Source organism: Canis lupus, chromosome 4, assembly GCF_048164855.1.
Source record: "Canis lupus baileyi chromosome 4, mCanLup2.hap1, whole genome shotgun sequence".
NCBI lineage: Eukaryota > Metazoa > Chordata > Mammalia > Carnivora > Canidae > Canis > Canis lupus.
In genome coordinates this window covers 61,808,634-61,831,586 of record NC_132841.1, presented here as the reverse complement: position 1 = coordinate 61,831,586, position 22,953 = coordinate 61,808,634, and the positions used below count along the sequence as shown (strand labels likewise).

The following is a 22,953-nucleotide window of genomic DNA, read 5'->3' as shown; positions in this document are numbered from 1 at the left end:
GAGGCAAAAACCAGGTGTTCTCTGTTTTTTCCTCAATGTAGGATCCTTTGTGGCATTGAATCCTTTCTGGGATATCTATTATGTATGGAGTCTCAAAAGATAACAGATGATGGGTTTCCCTATCTCAGACCAGGACAGGGGGGTGAGGCCAGTGAGCAGAATCTCTCTTGGTTCTCAGCCTGTTCCAACACAGCCCTTTGCCACTGCCAGGTGGAGCCCTTATGAGATTCCCCACTCCTCCAGGGCGCCTGACATTCTCTGCTCAGGGAAGGGAGAGAAAGCATAAAATCTTCTCCTTAGTCTTTATGCTTTGTTTCCTTGATAACAAAGGATTGCCAGGAACAGGTCTGATCTCCCAATGTTAGACTTAGGGGAGCCTCCTGGATCTACTTAGTACCAAACACTCTCTTTTGTCTGGCTGTTGCCCAAACTGTTCTTGCCCAGGTGCACATAACCACTTGGGTGGGTGGCCACCCCTAGTGATTTTAAGTTACAGGAGAGTAGAAATACGTGAATCTCGTTGCTCCAGGAAATCCAGTTATCCTTCCAGTTCTAAAATAAAATCTGGCGGATGTTTGTTAGAGACTTCATAATTCGTTCTTCAAAGGAAGGAAGAAAGATTAAATGCTATTTACATACCTACAACTGGGATAGGCAGACATTTGGGCTTTGGAATAAGCAATGGTCTGGGGAATTTTGAAGGAGAGACAATCAAGGAAATTGCAACTCTTTCAGCTTCAAAATTGAAGCATCAATTAGAGAAGAAAGTAGAAGTGGAGAGAATGTCTATTGTCTAATTCAAGGCTGATGGACTTCCTAAGTGTTTTAGACTAGAGCAAGCCCACATTTGGAGAGTACTCTGAGCTCTTTAAATAATAGTTCACATATATTAGACATAATCAAATATGTAGTCACTTAAGGATGTTAAACTCTTTTTTTTCTCTTTCAAAATTCTCTGTGTTGGGGTTTAAAAATACAAGTGATAGCAGAGTCCCTGCAAAATGATTGCCATTGCTTTATTTCTGTAATGGTCTATAAAAGTTGCAACTAAAATAAAATTGTGTGCAAGTTAAGACTTTGCCCAGCTTAGATTCTGGCTATGTTGGAATATTTGAACCCAAGACCCAGTATGAGATGCGGGCAGTCCTCCTGTTCATTTCCTCCTGTGGATATTTTCCCCTCTGTTTTGAAATCAGAAAAAGGAAATCCAATCCTGAGGGTTCCATTCCTGGCATATTTATGCCCCAGGCAGATTGAAGGTGTAAAATAGACTTTGCATAAATGAAGAGACAACACGCTTTTCAGCCCAGGACAGGAAACTTCAGCTGTTGCCAAGACAACTGTAGGATTCTGGCTTCTAGACTGGCTGCCTGAGGAGCCTCTCAGAGTCCCAGCCTCCTTGGCTGTCACTCACTTTCAGACCTAATGCACAGGTCTTCGTCATGAATTCACAGTGACAAGATAGAATTATTCTACAAGCTTCTCCAAAAAATGGGACCATCTCTGAATTAAAAAAAAAAAAAAAAGCAGTGGGGCCTTGCAGGAACAAAATATATACATAATATACTTCAAACATAAATAATTGAATGATACTATAGTGGCAGATAAGTGCCATTACACATTTGTCAAAATTCATAGATTAATGTCCGACATCCAAGAGTAAGCCCTAATGTAACCTATGGGCTTTGGGTCATTATGACTTGTCAGTGAAGGTTCATTAGTTGTAACAAAGGTTCATTAGTTGTAACCTCTTTGGTAGGGACACTGATGATGTCTATGTGGGTTGTAGGGGAAAGAGCAAGGCGTATACGGGAACTCTGTACTTTCTGCTCAATTTTGCTATGGACCCCAAACTGCTCTAAATCATAACATTATACATAAATAAACAAATAAATAAGTGGAATCATTGTGGGGTAGTGGAACAAATCTGAAGGGCTCAAAGCAAGGCTGTGCAGGAAGGCTGCACTAGTTATAGCACCTTACAAGCAGAAACCCAGTGGGTATGAAAGACCCAAAGAATACTCTGTTGCCTATAAGAACATCGTGCTGCTCTCTGGGTGAGAAAATAATTTGGTTCAAGTAGCCTGGGAAACTAGTCTCCCTGGGATAAACCATGTTTCTTATTTATATTCGTGGCTGCAATGTAAAAACATGCTGAGATTTGTAAAGGTTACAAAGGAGAGAATATGGCCTTAAGAAAGGTGATGTTTTATATAATGGTCTAATTAATGCTGATATCTATCCATCTCGGCCCCCTGCCTTGAGCCAGGAAACCTTACTCCCCCGTGTCTATCCAGGGCCCAGACACTAGGGACTATTGAGTAACCTCTTCAGGTGCGTCTGTACGTCTGCTGTTTGTTGCGGGACCCTTCCTGCTCTTTCCCAGTCCCTGGTAATAGTTTTTGTTGCAGCCACTATGATTGCCCTTGCGAAGAAGGTGCGGTGTGTAGTGGCAGGGAGTAGAGGAGATAGGTGTCAAAGTGAGGTTGAAGGGTCTCCCCACCCCCAAGAAAGCAATCTTGGAAATCTTGGGGTTAAGGTGGCACATGCTCACACCTTTCTTCCCACCCACATGGACCTTTTTCCCAGCCAGGTGGACCAGTCCAATCCAATGTCTGTGATCTTGATCTTGACAGGCCAAAAATATGACATTAGTATGAAGTATGTACATGTTGAAAATAGAAGAGTAATTAAGAGGCTGGGCTCTGGAGTCAGACTGGCTGGGGTAGAAGTTCACTTCTATCACTTAGAGCTAGGTGGCCCTGGGCAAATTCCTTAACTTCTCGTCCCTCAGGTTCTTCATCTGTAAAATGAGGATAATAATAGCACCTCATTGTGAGTTGTGAGAATTAAATGATGTCATCTATGTAAAACACTCAGAATAGTACCTCGCACACTACAATCATCCCAGTTGGCTTATGGTCATGCTACTGACTTTCTGGCTTCCTCCTATTTAGACCCAGGCATGGCTATCTCACTGCTTGATATAATGCATCTGGGAATGCGAAACTGAAGCCCCAAGACAAGGAACAATATATTCTGGTACAGTAGTATTTAGTTTTAATTTCATAAACAACTGAAAAAACAAACAATAAAATGTTGATACTTTTCTAGATTCTTGCAGTGACAAAAGAACAACCAACATAAATGGATTCAAATCCCTTTAGCACCAAAGCCACTTTATGAAATCTGTTTCATGGCGTGTTTACTATAAGAGGCGAAGAAATTTTAGGTGACAAAAATCTGTCTTATAATTTAAAAAAAGACTGTGATAGTGAGAAATCCTACTATAAAGGTTGGGAAAACCTACTTTAGTTCTTGTACTATGTCTTGTATAAGAACTTGTTTTTAATCCATGAAGAGGAGGAGATTGCCCTCTATCAACTTCCTTTATGCACTTTGTGGGCCAAGGTTGTGCCTAGACACACTTATGAGTTGGCTCCAAGCCTGATGGACCAGTCACTGGGAAAGTATAGTTCCCCCTTCCCTCTTCCTTCATGTGCTCACTTTACTAAACAAGGGGGAAAAAAAACCCCAAAAACTGTCCTCCTGGATCATTATCCATTGATTTTAATGGAAGTAGAGTGGGAGGTTATCTCTTGGATTTGAGTCACAACTCTACTTGCCCAAGAGGCTGTTGTTTTTATTGTAGTATTAGGTGCTTTACAGATATACATGCTAATGTTGAGTTGTACTTGTTTAATTTTTTTTATTATATTGATCATTCTGTGATAATAATTTAAAATGTTTCTGAAGTTACCAAATGACTAGAAAGACATCAAAATCATAGCAATGACCAAAAGAACTTCCTGTGATGGCAGAAATTTGTTTTTATACTGCTCAACACAGTGGCTACTAGCCACATGTGAGTTTTGAGCCCCTGAAAAGTGGCTTATGTAAGTGAGGAACTCAATTTTTAATTTTATTTAATTCTAATAAGTTTATCTTTAAAAAGTCACAAGTGGCCAAGCCTACCAATTGGACAGTTTAAGTTCAGAATATGATTAAAAGTGAGTTAACCTCTTAAAATCTCATTTTATTAATGTACTTTTAAAGGCTTGAACTAAGCCATTGGTTCTCAACACTGGCTGTACCATGATATCACTTCAGCAGCTTTGAAAAATACGAATGTTTGGTCTCCCTATCCAGTGCTATTTAGGGTGCAGCCTGGGCATTGAGGTTTTTGAAGCCACTCAGAAAATTCTGAAGTGTAGTCAAGATTGGGAACCAGCACTGAAGTACATTACCTTTAATTTCTCTTCCAGTTCTAGATTTAGCTGCAAAATATGCTGAATTTAGAATTCTATAAGGCAAATACAGCACTTTACTCTAGTGTTTTAGTAGAAAATTACCTATGGATATAAGCTTTTTGCAAAAGCTGTTCATCCTAAAACTTATCTAAAACTTAATTATTTGCAAACATTAACCCAGGCTGACCTGATTTACTCTCCTTTGGAGTTTTTCCTAATTGATACAGACCATGGGTTCAAGCTATAGACAAGAGGCTATGTGTATGTACTTGTTTGGGGATCTGACTGCAGCTTTGTGTCAGGGTTTGGCCATCTGCCTGTGAATCTGCAGGGGGTGACCTCACTGAGTTATCCAAGCTGCAAGTTCATGGAGATCTCAGTGGGAGGTCCTTGGGCAAATCACTTGGAGCACCATACAGCAACTGCTGAGTTTGTATCTTCCCTGGGATTAGAAAAACAAAGTTTTTGGCCAAGCCATTCTCTCCAAAGCTACCATGGACATGGCTCCAGAAAGTGTCAGGACAGTTGTTCCCAGGACTTTTAGGGCCTTAAACAGAGGTACAATTCTTCTAGCTACTAAATGCCTCAAACAGTGAGTGAAATAGGTGTGAGTATTCAGATTTTTAAAAACTCCTCATTGATTTTTTTTTTAAGATTTTATTTATTTATTCATGAAAGACACAGAGAGAGAGAGAGGCAGAGACATAGGCAGAGGCAGAAACAGGCTCCCTGCAGGGAGCCGGATGCGGGACTCAATCCCAAGACCCCGGGATCATGACCTGAGCCAAAGGCTCAACCACTGAGCCACCCAGGTGCCCTCTTTAGTTTTAAAAGGCAGTTTGACTCATAACTGGGATTTTTTTGAGGACCTTAACTAATTGATACTATATTTACATTGAAGAGTAAAGGACTACATGTAGTCAGAATATTATAGATCACTGAGAAAGGAAGGAGGGAGGATCACTTTACAGATTGCTTTATTTGCCATCATTTTAAAATAAAAGAATAGACAATGGACTAATGGAACAAAACAGAGCCTGACACCAGACTCCATGTATCTCTACGTATTTGATATGATGGACATGGAATTGCAGATCACTGAGGACAAGACCGTTTAATAAATCTCACTGGGAAAATATTATGTACACATAAATTTAAAATAAAACTAGATCCTCACCTTACACTAATAAATTCATCAATTCCAGGAAGATTAAAGATCTAAACGTGGAAAGTAAAACTTTTAGAAAAATTGTAGGATATATACATTATTCTCCACTCCTTAAATCATGAAGATAAGACAAAAATGCCAATGGAAAACACTGAAATTTGCCTGCACAAAATTCAAAACTTCTACATATTAAGATAGCAAAAAACAAAAGTAAAAGAAGAAAATGCAGACTGGGAGAATGGATTTGCCATACATAGTTGATAATATTGAAGGTTCTTTTAAAGCAAGGAGACCAAAAGAAAAATGGGCAAACAATCCAAACAAACTATTCAAATAAAAGGCATCATATTTTCCAATAAACATGCCTCTCCACTAATCAGGTAAATCCATTTTTTTTCAAGAATTTTTAAATTTTAAGTAGTTAAAAGCCCCAATGTGGGGCTTGAATTCATGACCGTGAGATCAAGAATCACATGATCTACTGACTGCACCAGGCAGGCACTCCAAGGTAAATCAATTTTTAAAAAAAGATTTTATTTATTTATTTGAGAGGGAGAGAGAGACAGGGAGAGAGCAGAAAGCATGAGGTGGGAGGAGAGAGGAGAAAGAGACTCCCTGATGAGGAAGGAGCCCAACTGGGGGCTGGACCCTGGCTGGGATCATGACCTGAGCCAAAGGCAGAGTCAACTGACTGAGCCACCCAGGTGCCCTGGTAAATCCAATTTTAAAGTACTATATCATTTCATACCCATAAAATTGGCAAAATATATTAAGACTGACAATATCAAGAGTTGATGAAGAAGTGGAACAACTGGAACCGTCAAATACTGCTACGAAATCAAATGGGCACACCCACTTTGGAAAGCAACTTGGCAACACCTAGAAAAGTCAGGTGTGCATATCCTATAGTCCAGCAATATAACTTGGAGCATGTACCCTACAGAAATTTTTGCACATGAGTGGAAGGAAATATTAAAGAAATAGACATTCAGTATTCTTTATAAAAGCAAGTAATTAAACAAAATTGCTATCAATCAGAGAAGTGATAAGCTGTGGTACAGCTCTGCAAATTAGTGAGTTAGCACTAATGGAGATGTCTCTAATAGGATTGAGTGAAAACTAGTTGCAGAAGGATACTCCCTATGCTATTTATATAAAGCTTCAAAAAATAAAATAATTTATTATTTTTACATGAAACTATCTACATATATATAATTAATTGTCCCACATACACAAATAGCTATATAAAACATTAATGGTTTCACTTATTTTATGGAACTAGGATGAGATTTGGGAGAAAAACACAAAGGGTTTTAAAAATATTTAAAATGTTTTATTTATCCAGCACAACAGTGGATTTGTAGATGTTCATTATACATAGTTTGGAAACCAAGAATGCTTCATTAAGAAATAAAAGGCAGGGACGACTGGGTGGCTCAGCGGTTTAGTGCCTGCCTTGAGCCCAGGGCGTGATCCTGGGGTCTGGGGATCGAGTCCCACGTCAGGCTCCCTGCATGGAGCCTGCTTCTCCCCCTGCCTGTGTCTCTGCCTCTCTCTGTGTTTCTCATGAATGAATAAATAAATAAATAAATAAATAAATAAATAAATAAAACATTTTAAAAAAAGAAATAAAAGGCAGTAAGTTGATGATCTTCCAAAGAATGTTTATTTATTTATTTACTTATTTTAGAGAGAGAGAGTATGTGTGAGAAGAGGAAGAGGGAGAGAGAGACTCTCAATCAGACTCCTTGCTGAGCATAAAGCCAGACATGGGGCTTGATCCCAAGAGCCTGAGATCATGACCCTGAGCCAAAACTAAGAGTCAGATGCTTAACTGACCAACCAGGCACCCTCAAAGAATATTTAATGATAAGATTTTGGTGATAAGGAACAACAGCAACCAAGTTACAACTTGGGAACTCTCAGACTATGACTTATGGAACTCTCAGATATTCAACAAAATAACTGGTAGTTATTAAGCTTGTATGTGTAGTAGGTGTGTATCTGGGTCTGAAACATAGGTGTGCAGGAGATAATTCTTAATTTTAATAAAGATCAACATCTTTTCTATTTCAGGCTACCATTTGAGTCTTGTCATTGGTGACAAAGAGGAAGCTGTTTAGTTTAGGGGTGTAACCTATCCTGGAGATCCTTATCTGGTTTCACTGTACTGACTGGCCTTCTGTCACTGACTGTTGCAAAATGTATCCCTCCACTTGGGTAGTTCTTTATGCTCTTCCCCTGACATACTTTGGGAACAGAAATCCTTCTGTGAGAATGCCTGGCCTGGTCTTGACTGTGTGGGCATGGTGGAGTGGAAGCATTAATTGCTATTTCAAAATAGTACCCTATTTTATACTTATATTTTGTAAATGAGCTTACAGTCTAGAAAGTGAAGGGGATTAGAATATGTCACCCCAAACTATGCCACTCTGCCATAAGGATTATTTTGAGCTATAAATAACTAAGAAACAACAGACATCAGAAAAGCTCTCTACCTTCTCATTTCTGTCTGAAAGCAGGGCATACATTTTCCTTTGTGAAGCAGTTCTGTACCAGGACGAGAAGATGATTCTTGTCATTGGAGACAGCACCAACTTGAATCTGCATAAATAAACCTTACTGAAATAATCCTGGTCTCCTCTGTTAGTTTCTCCCATATATTTACCTTCCCCAAATTTACTACTCCTAGAAGTCCAAACCCCTTTTCCTTTGTCTTGTTACATCTCCACAGTTTGTTGTTCTTTGTTATAATGGTATATAAGCTCTCAGATCTAATTGCTTCTCGCAATTTTCACTTCTTTTCTATGTAGCTCCCCATGCCACATAAAAGTATTGACAGCAAATAAAATTTATATGTTTTTTTTTCCCTGTATAAGTCTTTTTTTCAATTTTATTAGCAGGGCCTCATGGATTGAACCTAAGAGGATAGAGGAAAAAAGATTTTCCTCCTCTACAAAAGGAAAATGACATATGGGGGTGGGGGAAAGGTAACTGCTTAGGTAAACATGGAAAAAGCTGAAGACTTACCTCATCAGTAATTTTTAGGAGCTCACTTATTTAAGAAAAAGTACATATATTGTGAGATAGCTAAAAAAAATTACATTTCAACTCCACATCTTGTCAGAAACATTGCTCTTACTAGGTGATAAGTGATAAGTCTAATAATCAGCTATTACATGTTGATTATTAATTAATAACAAATATTTTTGAAATAGATTTCTATAGACTGAATGCTGTGTGTCCCACCTCATCAATTTCACGTATTAAATCCTATAACCCAGTGTGATGGTATTAGGAGGTGGGATCCTTAGGAGGGTTCTACCTTCATGAATGGGATTAATGCCTTTATGAAAGAAGTTCCAGAAAGCATCCTTATCCTTTCTGTCATACAAGGTTACAGAGAGAAGATGGCCATCTATGAACGAGGAAACTGGCTCAGCAGATACTGAATCTGCCAGCCCCTTGATCTTGGATTTCCCAGACTCTAGAACTGTGAGAAATAAATTTGTTGTTGATAAGCCACTCAATCTTTGGTACTTTGCTATAACAGAGCAAACACATTAAGACACGGATGTACTGGATTATTTTCAGATTGGGGTAAGGCTATTAAAATTGTGAAGTCCTCATTTAATTCAAGCAGGGTTAAGAGGTGGGTGTGGTTGTGTGGGCAGACTTCCAGGGAGATGATGGAGGCCTCAGGTCTAGAAAGTTTTCTTGGACTGTCATCCTCTGCCTTGCCAGGTCTCAGCTTGGCTGCTCCATGGGAAGTGGCCTTCTGGTTCTCTTTTTCCCTCTTCCCAGGCTTATCCTAAAGGTCAGAGCCAGGTCTATGTTAAGGAGTTTAGGATATTTTCAGGAGCCTGTTGGTACCTTATATTCTCTACCTACTTCCCAATGTCTATAACTCTTACAATTAAAGACATATTTTTTTAATTCAAAATTGGAGATATCTTTAAGATCTGTTGATGCGATAAAGTTGGCCAAAACTTCTTGCTCAGCCAGTGATCCTCAAAGGATGGTCTTCATAGCTGCAGCACCAGCAGGACCTGCAGATGTGTTAGCAATGCAAATTCTTAACCCCCATGTAGGCCTCCTTCCAAATTAGAAACTCTGAAGGCAGGCCTAGCCTGCCGAAATCTGAGAACCACTGTGCTAAACTGAACAAACAAATGACTAAGAATGGAGCTTTCCACACCTCTGAGTTACAACTTAATTGGAAATGAAGTTGAGAGAACAGCCCTAGGCCCTGGAGGAGCAGGTGTAGAAAGCACAGACGCTGCATCAGTCGGTGGTCAATGGGAACCAGACCTGAAGGTTCGTCCTGTTCTTGGCTGCCCAGTGGACCAGTATAGAAGCCAACACTAACATTTGGCAACTTGTTAAGTGCTTAATTGCCTTGTTGACTGACTGGCTAAGCACTGATGACCTACTATGTGTGAGGCATGAGGGACAGCAATGGATAAGCTTTGATCCCTGCCCATACACAGCTTGGAGTCTAGTGGGAAAAGCAAATAAGTAATCCAATAGTTGCCGTCTTTGTGACTCCTGTGACAGCGTGGTAGATGCTATGGAACCTGATGAAGGATGTCTATCCCAGACTTGGGGTGTTGGGAAAGGTCTTGAGACTTAAAGCATGAATAGAATTATGTCAGGTGAAAGGAGTGGGGCCTAGGGTACAACATTCACTGAGTTTTCTTTCTTAATAAAGGAGCTCTGTCTCCAGATGATTTATCGATCTCTACCATCCCACACAGGACATGAAAAAATGCCCAAGATGTTTCCTAACTTGTTGAAAGTGAAATATAATATGTATAATAAATAAGACAACTTCTGATTTATTTGGGCCCTTGAGGCCCTCGGTTTGGCCAGATAACACTTCGCTAGGTTACTCACACTACAAATTTAGGTTTGAAGTTATATAGGAAATTATACCCATCAAAATTGGAAAATGTGATACAAAATATTACAGGATCTTCTTGCATGGAACTTACAAATCATTATTGCTTATTTAATCAGTGTTTCAAGAAATAAATGGTAATATCCTTAATTTATCAAAGGAGATTTTTGTTGAGTGCCTCTTTTTGATGTTCACTGAGCATCTACTAGATGGCAATAAAGGGAAATGAAAGAAGTCGGTAAATAGTATTATCAATAAGGAATAAGGCCCAGTGTACTCTTCTAGTTCACTCCACATATCTTCTTTCAAGATAATTTACTCGTAAGAGTGGTTCCTTCAGTGTACATCCTTCAAGGCAGTACCCTCAGCATCAGAACATTCTCATCTAGATCTGTGGGTATCAAATCTATCAGAACCAATACCCATTTCTATTATAAATACTTTGATTATCCCCCAATGCATTTATAATGTAACTTTCTTTGTATCTATCTTTTCATTTCCATTAGTATGTTATATCATGTTGATTTTTATAATTGCATGTAGGGATATTTTCTCAATAAATGTCAGAATGTGCAGTAGGGCTCAACTGCACTAGAAGACATAACGAAATTGTCTGTAAGAATATTTTTGTAGAATCACCTTGAATAGTAGATACAAATGCGGATTGATGGTTATGTTACTTTTTCAAATTATGACCAACTTAGTAAAATTCAAACAAGATTTATGTGGTAGTTGCATTCCTGGGAATTTTATAAATATTAAAACCATATACAAATTTTCTCTCTCTCTCCCTTTCCTTATTTCTTGTAAAAGAAAACATAAGTCCTTTGCCTAGATAATTATAAACAGGTTTTTAAGCAACATGAATGTTCTTGGCACATTAAAGTTCCTGTGGATTTATTTTCTGTTGTGTGAGACCATCTCTTTCACTACAGGCAAGCTAGCATCCCTGGACCATGGCCCATAATCCTCATAATCAAAGACTCCCCTCAATTTCCAAAATGCCTTCCAGGAGACAATATAAACTTTGTTCTCCACTTGCCTTGAGAACCATTATTCTAGAATCTACGACCTAGTTGAATTTTATTTACTCCTTTCTCAAACTAGGTTTACAACTAGCTGCCAAAATAGAAAACATCTGAAACTCAACACAAATGTCTTTGCTAACCTTGCCTCTATCTTTCTTCTAGGGATAATTTACCTTTTGTTGGAATAAATGACTCATCTAAGGCACGAAACTAGGATTCTGAAATGTAGTAGCAATTTTGGTGATAGGAATTTTGCCAGCAGATCCTTCCAAGTTGCCTCTTGCCATTTGGTATACCTACAGAGCAGGACATATGAGGGCCAGAAGGTGGTGTTTTGCACCTTTAAACAAAAGTAGTGGTGTGAACCTGACCATCTGGACAGCAGCAAGAATTCCAAAAGGTTACTGGCTTTTAGGAGGATGACATGAGCCTCAAGCAAAGTCACCTGGGCTAGCTCTGGAAAAGCAAACCTGTAAACTGTGGTTTACTCATGCTAGGATAATTCAAGGTGATAGTTCTAAGGGATTGTTTACAGATGTGTGGACAGGGTGAAGGAAACCAAATGGATAGTGTAGGACTCTGAGAGCTATTATTGCCCCTAGGCCTTGAAGAGACAAAGGAGGGAAGAATTCCTAAAAGCTGGAAGACAAAGTTTCCTTTGAGCAGCAGCTGCTTGGGAGGACCCATGCTTTTTGTGAAAGAATGCCATCAGTTGAGGTGACCCTACAGGAAGGGAGTTGGGAAAATTGTCTTCCTCCTCTGCTTTGCTGCTGGGGAGGCTGAACCCAATGGGAAACCTGAGGGCCAGGGTGCCTGCTGTAGTTCATAAAGTCCCATTTCCTGGACAGTGAGAGGGTGAAGGGTGGGCCTGGAGGGCAAACAGCTAGAAAGTTGTTGAGCTGAGTGTTTTCTAACTTCTTTGATGGAACATTTAGAATGCTAGTACATTATAAATTGATAGTCTTATTCTTTCTTAAGTATAAACATATTAATCTGCCTCCAAGTCACATGTACATGGATAGGAGACCAAGATGAATATATAATACCTAATGTACAATTAAGGTTGACAAGTGAAAATAGAGAAAATTGTGCTTGTGACCACAGGTCAAGAAGATGAAGGTGGAGTTAGTGGAAAGCAACTGCAGGAAATTACTGTTTAGTTTCAGGCTACACGCTGGGTCCTACCAATATTCAGTCCTTAGTATTTGATGGCAATCTTGTGTAGAGGAAAGACCACAGGCTTTGGACTCAGATCTGGCTTTGAAAGACTAGGATGGCTTTGAAAGTCTAGGATGATGTAAACTTAGCCAAACAACTTCACTTCTGAGCCTTAGTCTCTTTGTCTAATGTAGGGAAAGGGTTAATGAAATCTATCTTACCCTGTTATAAAGACTAATAAAACTTCTGAGCCTGGCTGGCTCAGTCAGAAGAACAAGTGATTCTTGATCTCAGAGTCATGAGATTGAGCCATGTTGGGGGTAGAGTTTACTTAAATTTTTTTTTTAATAAGATACATATAAAGCACCATAGGTACTTGGCCAGTGTTAGGGTAGTGGTTCTCAAAGTGTGCTCTCAGGTTAGCTGCATCAGCTCTATGTAAGAAACTTGTAAAGAGAAAAGCCAACTTTCCAGGGATGGAGCCCAGCAATCTACATGCTCAAGTTTGAGAACGATTGTGTTAGACCTTCCTGAGCAGATGAAGAAGAGGCAACACAGATTCTGATAGGTGTGTTGCATAAGTGACACCTGTGACTGCTCTCTGAGCTACCCAAAGAAACCAATGGTGGGTGCCCCCACCTCTTGTCCTCTTGTCTGTGTGGAAGAACAACAGTTAGACAAACCTTGCTGTCCCACTCCCGTCTTTGATTGAGAGCACTTCTCCCTAGACTTTTGTTTGGCTGTTTATGTGGGAAGCTGATCTGGGAAAGGCAAGATGTTGTCCTGTTCTTTCCATGATTGGGTGGGTTGGTCTAATTCTGAGGTCAAATATTAAACCTCATTATGGCCATATAGTTAGGCCACCTCCTTCATTTAGCTTCTATCAATAATAAAGTTAATATTTTGATCTTTGTTTAATTCTTGCATAGCAGCTACTTTTCAATTGGTTCTGGGAAGGGTAAATAAAGGAGTGTTTTTTCAAAACATACCCCATGATAGTTAGCCTCCAAAATACTCCCCCAGTGATATAAACTTCAAGAATTCACACCCTCCCACATAGTTCCAGAGTTGGTGTATCCAATACAATATGTCAGATGTGATGGTATGTTGCTTCCAAGATTAGGTTGTAAGAGACTCTGTGACTTCCATCTCTTTTTTTCTCTTTCTCTCATAGATCATTCACTCTGAGACTGCTGATTACACATGCCAGCTGCCATGTAATCAGCAGTCCAATTGAGAAGCCTGCATGAAAAACACCCAGGTGAGTGAGACTGTAAGTGAGTCCATCAGTCCCACTCGAGTCTCCAGGAGACAGCCTCCTGGCTGACACTTTGACTACAACCTCATAAAAGACCCTGAACCAAAATAACTCAATGAAGCTGCTTCTGGATTATGAGACGGTCATATTTGTTGCTTTAAGCTGCTAAATTTGGGGAGTAATTTGTTACATGGCAATAGATAACTAGTATACATTGTAATACCTGGAAGCCGGTGCTACTTGCAATTGAAAAGTGGCTTTGGAACTGGGCAGGGGATGGTAGCTGGGAGGATTTTAAAGAGTGCCTTAATGATACTAGTCTGCAACAGACTGTTAGTTGAATTTTGACTTTGAGCAGGTTGCTGGTTGGGGTTTAAAAGAAAGTGAGGAAAATCTTATTGAAAAAGGAGGACAGAGCACCTGGGTGGTGCAGTTGGTTGACTGTCCAACTCTTGGTTTCAGCTCCTGTCACGAGCTCAGGGTCCTGGAATCTGGTCCTGCTCTGGGCTCTGCTGTCAACTTTAGAGTTCTCTCTCTCTTTCTCTCTCTCTCCCTTTACCCCTCCCTTTGCTTGCATGTGATCTCTCTCTCAAATAGATAAATACATCTTTAAAAAAAAAATAAAGTTGGGGATCCCTGGGTGGCTTAGCGGTTTAGCGCCTGCCTTTGGCCCAGGGCGCAATCCTGGAGTCCCGGGATCGAGTCCTGCGTCAGGCTCCTGGCATGGAGCCTGCTTCTCCCTCCTCCTGTGTCTCTTCCTCTCTCTCTCTCTATGTCTATCATAAATAAATAAATAAATAAATAAATAAATAAATAAACAAACAAATAAATCTTTAAAAAAATTAATTAAAAAAAAGAAAGTAAAAGGACAGAGAACCCCCCCCTTTTTTTTGTAGGGGCTGTGAGTTTAGCCACATTGTTATCTTTAGTAATGTGGAGGATAGAAAATATACCTAAAGAACTGGGTGATAAGAAGATTTCCAGCCAGAGTGTTAAAAGTGCCACTGGTTTCTTCTAGCTCTTTATAACAACATGCAAAAAGAGAGCTATACACTTTAGGAAGAAATGGTAAGCCAAAGGAGCCACCTTTACTTATTAGCTGTAAAAATGTCAAACTCTACCTATCACAAACAATGCTAAAATTAAGAAATGTCTTTAGAGCAAAAGTTAAATCTAGGACACCATCAGGGAAATATGGTCTAAAGATGAAGCTGAGAAAATGAGTGAAAATATCAGTGAGGGTGACAAAACATGAGAGACACCTAACTCTGGGAAATGAACAGGGGGTAGTGGAAAGGGAGGTGGGTGGGGGGTTGGAGTGACTGGGTGATGGGCACTGAGGGGGGCACTTGGCAGGATGAGCACTGGGTGTTATGCTAAATGTTGGCAAATTGAACTCCAATAAAAAAAAAGAAAAAGAGTTGGACATTAAACTTACTGAGCAACCCAAGCACCCTGCTATTGAGTGTTAAAGGAACTTTTTAAAAAAAAGTACAGTCATAACTCTAATACAAATATAAAACATGTATCAAAAATAAATAAATAAATAAGGGCGGCCCCAGTGGCGCAGCGGCTTAGCGCCGCCTGCATCCTGGGGTGTGATCCTAGAGACCTGGTATCGAGTCCCACGTCGGGCTCCCTGCATGGAGCCTGCTTCTCCCTCTGCCTGTGTCTCTGCCCCTCTCTCTGTGTCTCTATGAATAAATAAAATCTTTAATAAAATAAAATAAAATAAAGATGAAGCTGAGGGTGTGACTTTAAAATCCCTTGCTGTGATCCCAGAAAGATCAAAAGTGGTGCTCTGGTGTACCAATTTAGTCACATGAAAGGTCCTCTAAAGTTGTAAAAGGTATAGCTCACAGATCCTCTCAAGCAAACAACTGGGCATCTGGGAAGCTTAATAGCATTGCTCCTCAGCAGAGTCCCTAGGTGGAGAAGAGGTTATCTTTTGCCTAATAGAATGGATCTGATAAAATTTGTAATAGATTCACAAAATTTTTAAAAAGAATTCTATCAGTAGAAACATTGCCAATTAGAACTCAAAGGGACAGAAGAAGTACAAAATGAAAAGAAGGCTTTGTACCTCTCCCCTCAACCCCCATCACACACATTTTACTATAGGTTTGGAAAATTATTCACCTGTTCACAGGTACTAATTTTTAGGAAAAAGGAAGGATGACTCAGGAGATGTAGCCTTGGAGAATAACTCCTGGGTAGGAATAGCGCTGAGTCCTGAGGAACTTTCAACATTTGCCTGGCTGGATTTCAGAACAGCAATGAGGACTCCTGTGTGCCTCCCATTTCCTCCCTTTTGGAAGAGTACATAGTATCTGTGCTGTTTGCCCTACATCTTTTCTACCATCCTACATTGGCTGTGTGGGCGGCAGCTCACTTATCTCTTTAGTTTGCTGGTTTTTAGATTAAGAGGTACCATACTAAAAGGAACTGTATCCAAGGAGCCTCCTGTGAACCTGGACCTGACTTAAATGATCTGAGTCTGGATTTTGAACTGATGCTGTAATGGAAAGAGGACTTTAGAAGTCTTGGGATGGGGTGAGTATACTTTATAAGTGGTGAGGGAAAATGAATCAGGGGGGCCCAGAGGGCAAACTGTGGCAGCAGTCTCCAAGGCCTTCTCCTGCTGGTATCCTGGTATAGCTCTATAGAATCTCCTTCCATACCGCCAGGATTCACCTGCAACATACTACTACTTCCAAGATTAGGTTATAAAAGACACTGCGGCTTCTCTCTTTCCCTCTCTTTTATAACTCACCCTAAAGGAAGCCAGCCAGTGTGTAGTGAACATTACCCCTATAATTAACACCCCAAGTGATGAGGAACTGAAGCCTGTCAACAACCACATGAATAAGCTTGGAAGCAGAATCTCCAGCTCCAGTCAAGCCTTCAGAAGTCTTTAGCCCAGGCTGACAGCTTGACTGTGATCTCATGAGTCAGAACCGTCTAACTAAGCCACTCCTGGATTCCTAACCCTAGAAACTGTGTACGATAATAAATGTTAAGTTCTTAAATTTGAGAGTAATTTAAAATGCAACAATAGATTTTAATATGCACCTCTAATGCTCATTGTACTTATACTATGGACCATAAGATCTCACAGAAGAGCAACTTCTAAATTTGTGTGGATAGTTTATATTTTTAGAACAAGTCTTTCATGCATGAAGGAGCAAAGAAGGCTCTTCCTTTTCCTTTAGTATAATCCTTTTGATAGGAGTGAAAACTTGTGAATCTGGCATAAGTCCTAATAGATATTATTCACACTTCTCTTTTATTTTAGACAATTCTAAATGGATGAGATCAACCTAAGAATTTTCTTGGATCTAATTTAGAATCAATACCAGTTGAGTTTTCATGCAACTTTTAAATTGGGCTGGCCTTAATTTTAGCAATATGAATAGACTTGGAATTCATCCAGAACTCTAAGCAATAAGCTTACTCAATTTCCTTCAGCTTCTTGGAAGAAGACCTTAGTAAGTTGGTGGAAATTCCATTCTTTTAAGGTTTAGTTTTTGTGGAGGTATCTTTAAGACACACAAATGGACTCCAGAGACAGTCAAGATAGGAGAATATCACTCATAACTTCTATTTATCTATGTTTTATCTATTTTTCTAGGTTCTTAAGTGAATTTTGATACTGCATTTGGCTTCTTACTCTTATAGAGAGTGGTGAGGAATGCAGTGAATTTTTAAATGGCCTAGGTCTAACATTTGCATTCTCCTTCCACAAAGCTTAAACACAGCAATCAAAATCCACCTTCACCTCATGAGTGATGTTCACTCTCAAGTTCCTATACATTTCACCTTCTTCTACTCAGAACTAGTTTGACCAATTAATTGGACATCTGCTTTTCTTCTCCCTTTTTGGAAAATAGGCTGCTCCTGTGTTTTCAAGCCCTCCTTTCTGGAACATGTGAAAGCTTGTTCACAGACTCCTTACAAGCAAGACGCTCTCTCTGAGGATCCAAGTCTGGAAGCACTTTATGAGCAACAATTGGAGATCTGTCTGTTCTGTTAGTGCATTCCATGGGAGTGTTATACTGTCTGGAAAGAAAAGCTCTGTGCAGACCACTTTTACGTGGACACCACGAATGGTACGAAATGTCATTTCACTTATTAACATTAAATGCCGAACAGAGTGAGGGAAAAAACCTCACTTAGGTTTGATTAGAAATGTAAATGACTTTAAAGATCTCTTAGTTGGTCAAAACTTTTTCTCCTTCATAGTTCATACATTTTCATGGATGAAAATGGCCAAGGGCCAAACTTCTACAAGAAAACTGTGAATCTTTTCAGGATATAATCCTGCAAATTCTTTCCTCTTAGCAATTTCCAAATATAGAATACAGCTTTGCTAACTATAGTCATCCTGCTGGACCTCACATCCCCAGGACTTACTGATCTCATAACAGGACATTTGTACCTTTGACCTCCTTCACTCATTCCTCCTACTCCCTACCATCTCCTTGCAACTCTTTCCTGAGTATTTTTGTATTTTTTAAAAATATTAAAATATAGGGCAGCCCGGGTGGCTCAGCGGTTTAGCGCCGCCTTCAGCCCAGGGCCTGATCCTAGAGACCTGGGATCGAGTCCCACGTCAGGCTCCCTGCATGGAGACTGCTTCTCTCTCTGCCTGTGTCTCTGCCTCTTTCTCTCTGTGTGTGTCTCTCATGAATAAATAAATAAAATCTTTTAAAAATATTAAAATATCGGCAATATAGGACAATAAAGTCAATATGTGACGCCCCCAGGCATGAGTAAGTCCTTTGCCATTTCTTAATATTTTAGCCTCATTACTGCCTTTATTTTCTTTTTCCTATTTTCTTCATCCTATATTCTTTTTCTCCTTTCTTTTCCAGTCTAGACCACCCCTCTGAAAAGGACCCTCAGTGAGATCAGGCACTGGGTGTGGTCTGGGGGATGCCCCGGGTCAGAAGGGGCTGAACAAGAAGACAGCTTAGTTCTTAGGCACCCAGTGGGGACAGATAAGGTGACAGAACAAGCCCTGGGTCTTGTTCCCAGCAACTTGCTCTTGCATCTTAGGACAGATGCCATGAGGGGAGATCCAGGCCTCTACTATCAGTTTGGCACTATGTTTTAATTTTTTAATTTATTCAAATATTTTATTTATTCATGAGAGACACAGAGGCAGAGACATAGGCAGAAGGAGAAGCAGGCTCCCTGTGGAGAGCCCGATGTGGGACTCGATCCCAGGACTCCAGGACCATGACCTGAGCCAAAGGCAGACGCTTAACCACTGAACTACTCAGGTCCCCCCAGCACTGTGTTTTTAAACTCCCTTCAAGTCTGACAAAATATATAGGAAAAAGCCATACTGGAGGATGCCTGGGTGGCTCAGCTATTGAGTGTCTGCCTTCAGCTCAGGACATGACCCCCCCAGGGTCTGGGGATAGAGTCCCGTATCGGGCTCCCTATAGGGAGCCTGCTTCTTCCTCTGCCTATGCCTCTGCCTCTCTCTCTGTGTCTCTCATGCATAAATAAATAAAATCTTTAAAGAAAAGAAAAGAAAAAGCCATATTGGGTAGAGATGAAAGGGCTCTTAAAGTTTCTGGCTGGGTTCCCTTTATACCTGTTTCCTCCGACAGAAGAATTTGCTGTGCAAGCCCCCTTGGGGTTGCTCTTGACCAAGCTTTTGCAACCAGAAGCAATGAGGAGGGCACAGGGGTGATGGGACAGATATCAAGGCCCTGGCCACTGGACTCTGAAGTTGGAGTTCCTCTGGGGAGAAATATCAGGCCCTGGCTTATCACAGACTGCCAATAGGATGCCTGGAAAAGACACTGGTTGGGCCCCCAGCATGGCTTCTCAACATGCCAGATACTAACCCAAGTTAACCATCGTCAGAAGCTTGAACTTAGCTCAGTTTGTCTGTAACAGTCAAGACAATGGGTCAGGGTGTGGCTCCATCTGGGGTTTGAGCTGCAGACCAGAGGAAGGAACAATGAAAGACTGCCTGTGTTTCTGTGGTTTGGCTCAACTGGAGAAGAGACTGTGGGATAATCGCTGCGTGCCCATGTCAGAATCTCTGCAGTTAGCCTGGTTACTTCTGAAGCTGCCTGGCTGAGTGGTGGTAGGTAGACAATCAAAGCTGGTCTTTGGACAATAATAGCCACTATTTATTCTCTGACTCTCATGTGCTCGACAACATTAGGTGCTTTATACACATAATCTTAACAGTCTATAGAGTCAGGTGGTATTCCCATTTGTGGAATAAAAAGTTGGGCAGTCCAGGGAAATTTTGTGGTTTGTTCAACATCAGGTTTCTACTAAGTGGTCAACATTTCAACTCTGGTATACAGTTATTTTTGCAACAATTTTATAAGCATCCCTAAAAAATCCTTGCAGTTGGCAAAATAGTGAACCAAAAATAATAGGGCTTTTGGGAGAAATGGGGTCAGTGCTAGAAAACTTTATTATTAGAAACTAAAACCTCTTACAGCCTTACATCCTGGGGCTGAGACTTCTTCCCAGCCATGCTTGACCTCAGGGCATTCACTGCCAGTAGACAATGTTTGCATCAGCACTGGGAATCTGATCCAGGGTTCGAATACAGAGGGGTGCATCCCCTCCATCTTCATCTGCACCTGCTGCTCTACTGAGAAAACTTAGTGGCTGGTTTAGTGGCTTCAAGGACCACCATGTCATTGAAGGTCCTTATGTGTAGACTTATCGCTTATTTTCCTAAAGTCTTCATATATTTCTAAGACCTTCTTCCTAAATGTAAGAAAGCTTACCCTGACCTCAAAAATCATGTATTTAGCAACATAATTTCTGAATCACAGTTTTCACTTCCCCAAATTCCTACACTCATGAGGTACATCCTATCAAGGAAACAAGTGCTGTTTTGGATCAGAAAATTCCATTTTAAAGTCCATGCAAGGGATCCCTGGGTGGCGCAGCGGTTTGGTGCCTGCCTTTGGCCCAGGGCGTGATCCTGGAGACCCGGGATCGAATCCCACGTCGGGCTCCGGGTGCATGGAGCCTGCTTCTCCCTCTGCCTGTGTCTCTGCCTCTCTCTCTCTCTCTGTGTGACTATCATAAAAAAAAAAAAAAAAAAATTAAAAAAAAAATAAAGTCCATGCAAAATTTTCCCCTGTTCTAGAGAGGCTTCGTTGGACTTGAGGGAAATTTATACTGGCTGGGGCATTTCTAACTGATAGGGACTGTTTTTTCTACTCATATAATCATGACATCATAATAAAATCATTCCTTTTTTTTTTTTTTTAAGATTTTATGTATTTGAGAGAGAGAAAGATTTTATGTATTTGAGAGATTTTATGTATTTGAGCATGGAAGAAAGCACTATTGGGGGTGGGTGGGTTGCAGAGGAAGAAGCAGACTCCCTGCAGTGCAAGGAACCTGACCTGGGTCTCAATCCCAGGACCCTGAGATCATGACCTGAGCTGAAGGCAGACACTTAACTGACTGAGCCACCCAGGCACCTAACAGTGGCTTCTTTATTTCACCTAATATCCAGCCCATATTAAAATTTTTTGATAGTCTCAAATGCTATTTATAGTTGGTTTGTTCATATTGATCCAGACAAGGCCTAGTTACTGCATTTGTTTGTTACATCTACTACATCTTTTGTTCTATACCCTCTTGCTCCCTTTAAATAAAATTCATTTGTTGGAGAAACAAGTCCTTTCTATTATGGAGAATTCTACATTTTGAATTTGGTGGATCGCTTTTTCACAATATTTGGGTAGTTCTCTATTCTCCATTTTTATTAGCTGTAAACTGGTTGTTAGATCTGGAAGCATAATTAAGTCTTGGGTTCCATTTTATTGGTAAAATTATTTGAAAAATGGGTCTTTATAGTTCCTGTTGCCTTGTATCTTGAAGTGCAATGCTGAGGCCTAATCTCAGTGATGCTAAGCTAGATTAGTATATTAGGAGATGGCAACTGGATCCCTCCATTATAAAGTCCCCAGGAACTTAGCACTTAATGATTGATCAGCCATTGATCATTTCTTATATCCACTGCTTCCCTGAGATTAAAAAATGGTGATTTTCTAGGTCTGTTATTCCTTCTGTATTAATTAGCTGAAACTCTTTTTGTGAAGAACTTGACCAGATCAACTTTTGGATAAGCTGAAATATAGCTGGTTCACGAAAGATGGAGTCTTGATTCTTTTCTTTTTTTTTTTGTATTAATTTTGAGTGTAAAGTGTCGGTACCCTAGCAGACTCAGATGGTTACCAGTCTTTCCCTGCGAGTCATCATAAATTACTGAATTTTTATATATTGATGTTTTAAGCACTGATGTCATTCCTTTTTGCTCAAATTGTCCCAACTTTGCCAGCAGACGTCTTTTTGGCTTAGTTGCTGTGTACTGTTGACGTGACCTCTTTAGAATCTGATTGTTTCCTTGCTTTCTGGCACAAAAACATGTCTGACTCATTTTGTAAATGTCCTGATGTGGACCTGAAATCAACTATTTCTCAAAAGGAATGGCTTTTAGTAGAAAATAGTACTTAAAGATCACAATTTGGTCATTGAGGAGAATTTTGCTCTTGAACAAGAGCTGGATACAATCAGACATAGTTTTTTTTTTTTTAAGATTTTATTTATTAATTTACGAGAGACAGAGAGAGAGAGAGAGAGAGGCAGAGACACAGGCAGAGGGAGAAGCAGGCTCCATGCAGGGAGCCTGACTCGATTCCAGGTCCCTGGGATCATGCCCTGAGCTGAAGGCGACGCTAAACCACTGAGCCACCCGGGCTGCCCAGGTTTTCTAATTATGCACTAACATTTATAAAACTTCATATTGCAATTTCTTCAAGAGAAAATATCATTATTGCAATTTTAAACATAGTTGTTTGACTCTATTTGCCTTATGAAAAAATATTCTGCTCTTTGATAACATGAGTCATACGAATACAATTTGGTGTAGCCAAATTGATAGAGAAGTGTACTGCTAGCAAGTACTAGGGAACTACCTATGAAGGTAGTTTGAAATACTGCCCTAAGTATTTCAAAATGTCCAATTATGATGCTATGGACTAAGAAGTTATGCTTCAAAATTCAGGTTTGTTTTTGAATATTAACACATTTAGAAGAGTAAGGCTTTTAAAAAATATTTATTTGAGAGAGAGAGAGAGCATGCATTAGCACACAGGCAGGAGGAGCAGCAGACAGAGGGAGAAGGAGAA

At 40.1% G+C, this 22,953-nt stretch overlaps 1 protein-coding gene and 1 long non-coding RNA gene across 12 annotated transcripts in view; one reads left to right on the top strand and one right to left on the bottom strand.

Moving 5' to 3' along the window:
- HSPB3 (heat shock protein family B (small) member 3) overlaps positions 1-22,953 on the top strand; it is a 135,793-nt gene that overhangs the window by 45,432 nt on the left and 67,408 nt on the right. For 9 of the 11 annotated variants that reach the window (XR_012030122.1, XR_012030126.1, XR_012030125.1 and 6 more), the window contains 3 exons: positions 13,679-13,765; positions 16,182-16,315; positions 17,653-17,871. The gene's annotated coding sequence lies outside the window, so the exon portion shown is untranslated. Of the gene's footprint in view, positions 1-13,678; positions 13,766-16,181; positions 16,316-17,652; positions 17,872-22,953 lie in introns of those variants that run through there. The other 2 variants (XR_012030119.1, XM_072824626.1) reach the window with 2 other exon arrangements.
- LOC140632525 (uncharacterized) overlaps positions 1-22,953 on the bottom strand; it is a 62,813-nt gene that overhangs the window by 19,438 nt on the left and 20,422 nt on the right. Inside the window, exon 2 of the long non-coding RNA XR_012030130.1 lies at positions 7,917-8,022. This is a non-coding gene — a long non-coding RNA (uncharacterized lncRNA). The remainder of the gene's footprint in view (positions 1-7,916; positions 8,023-22,953) is intronic.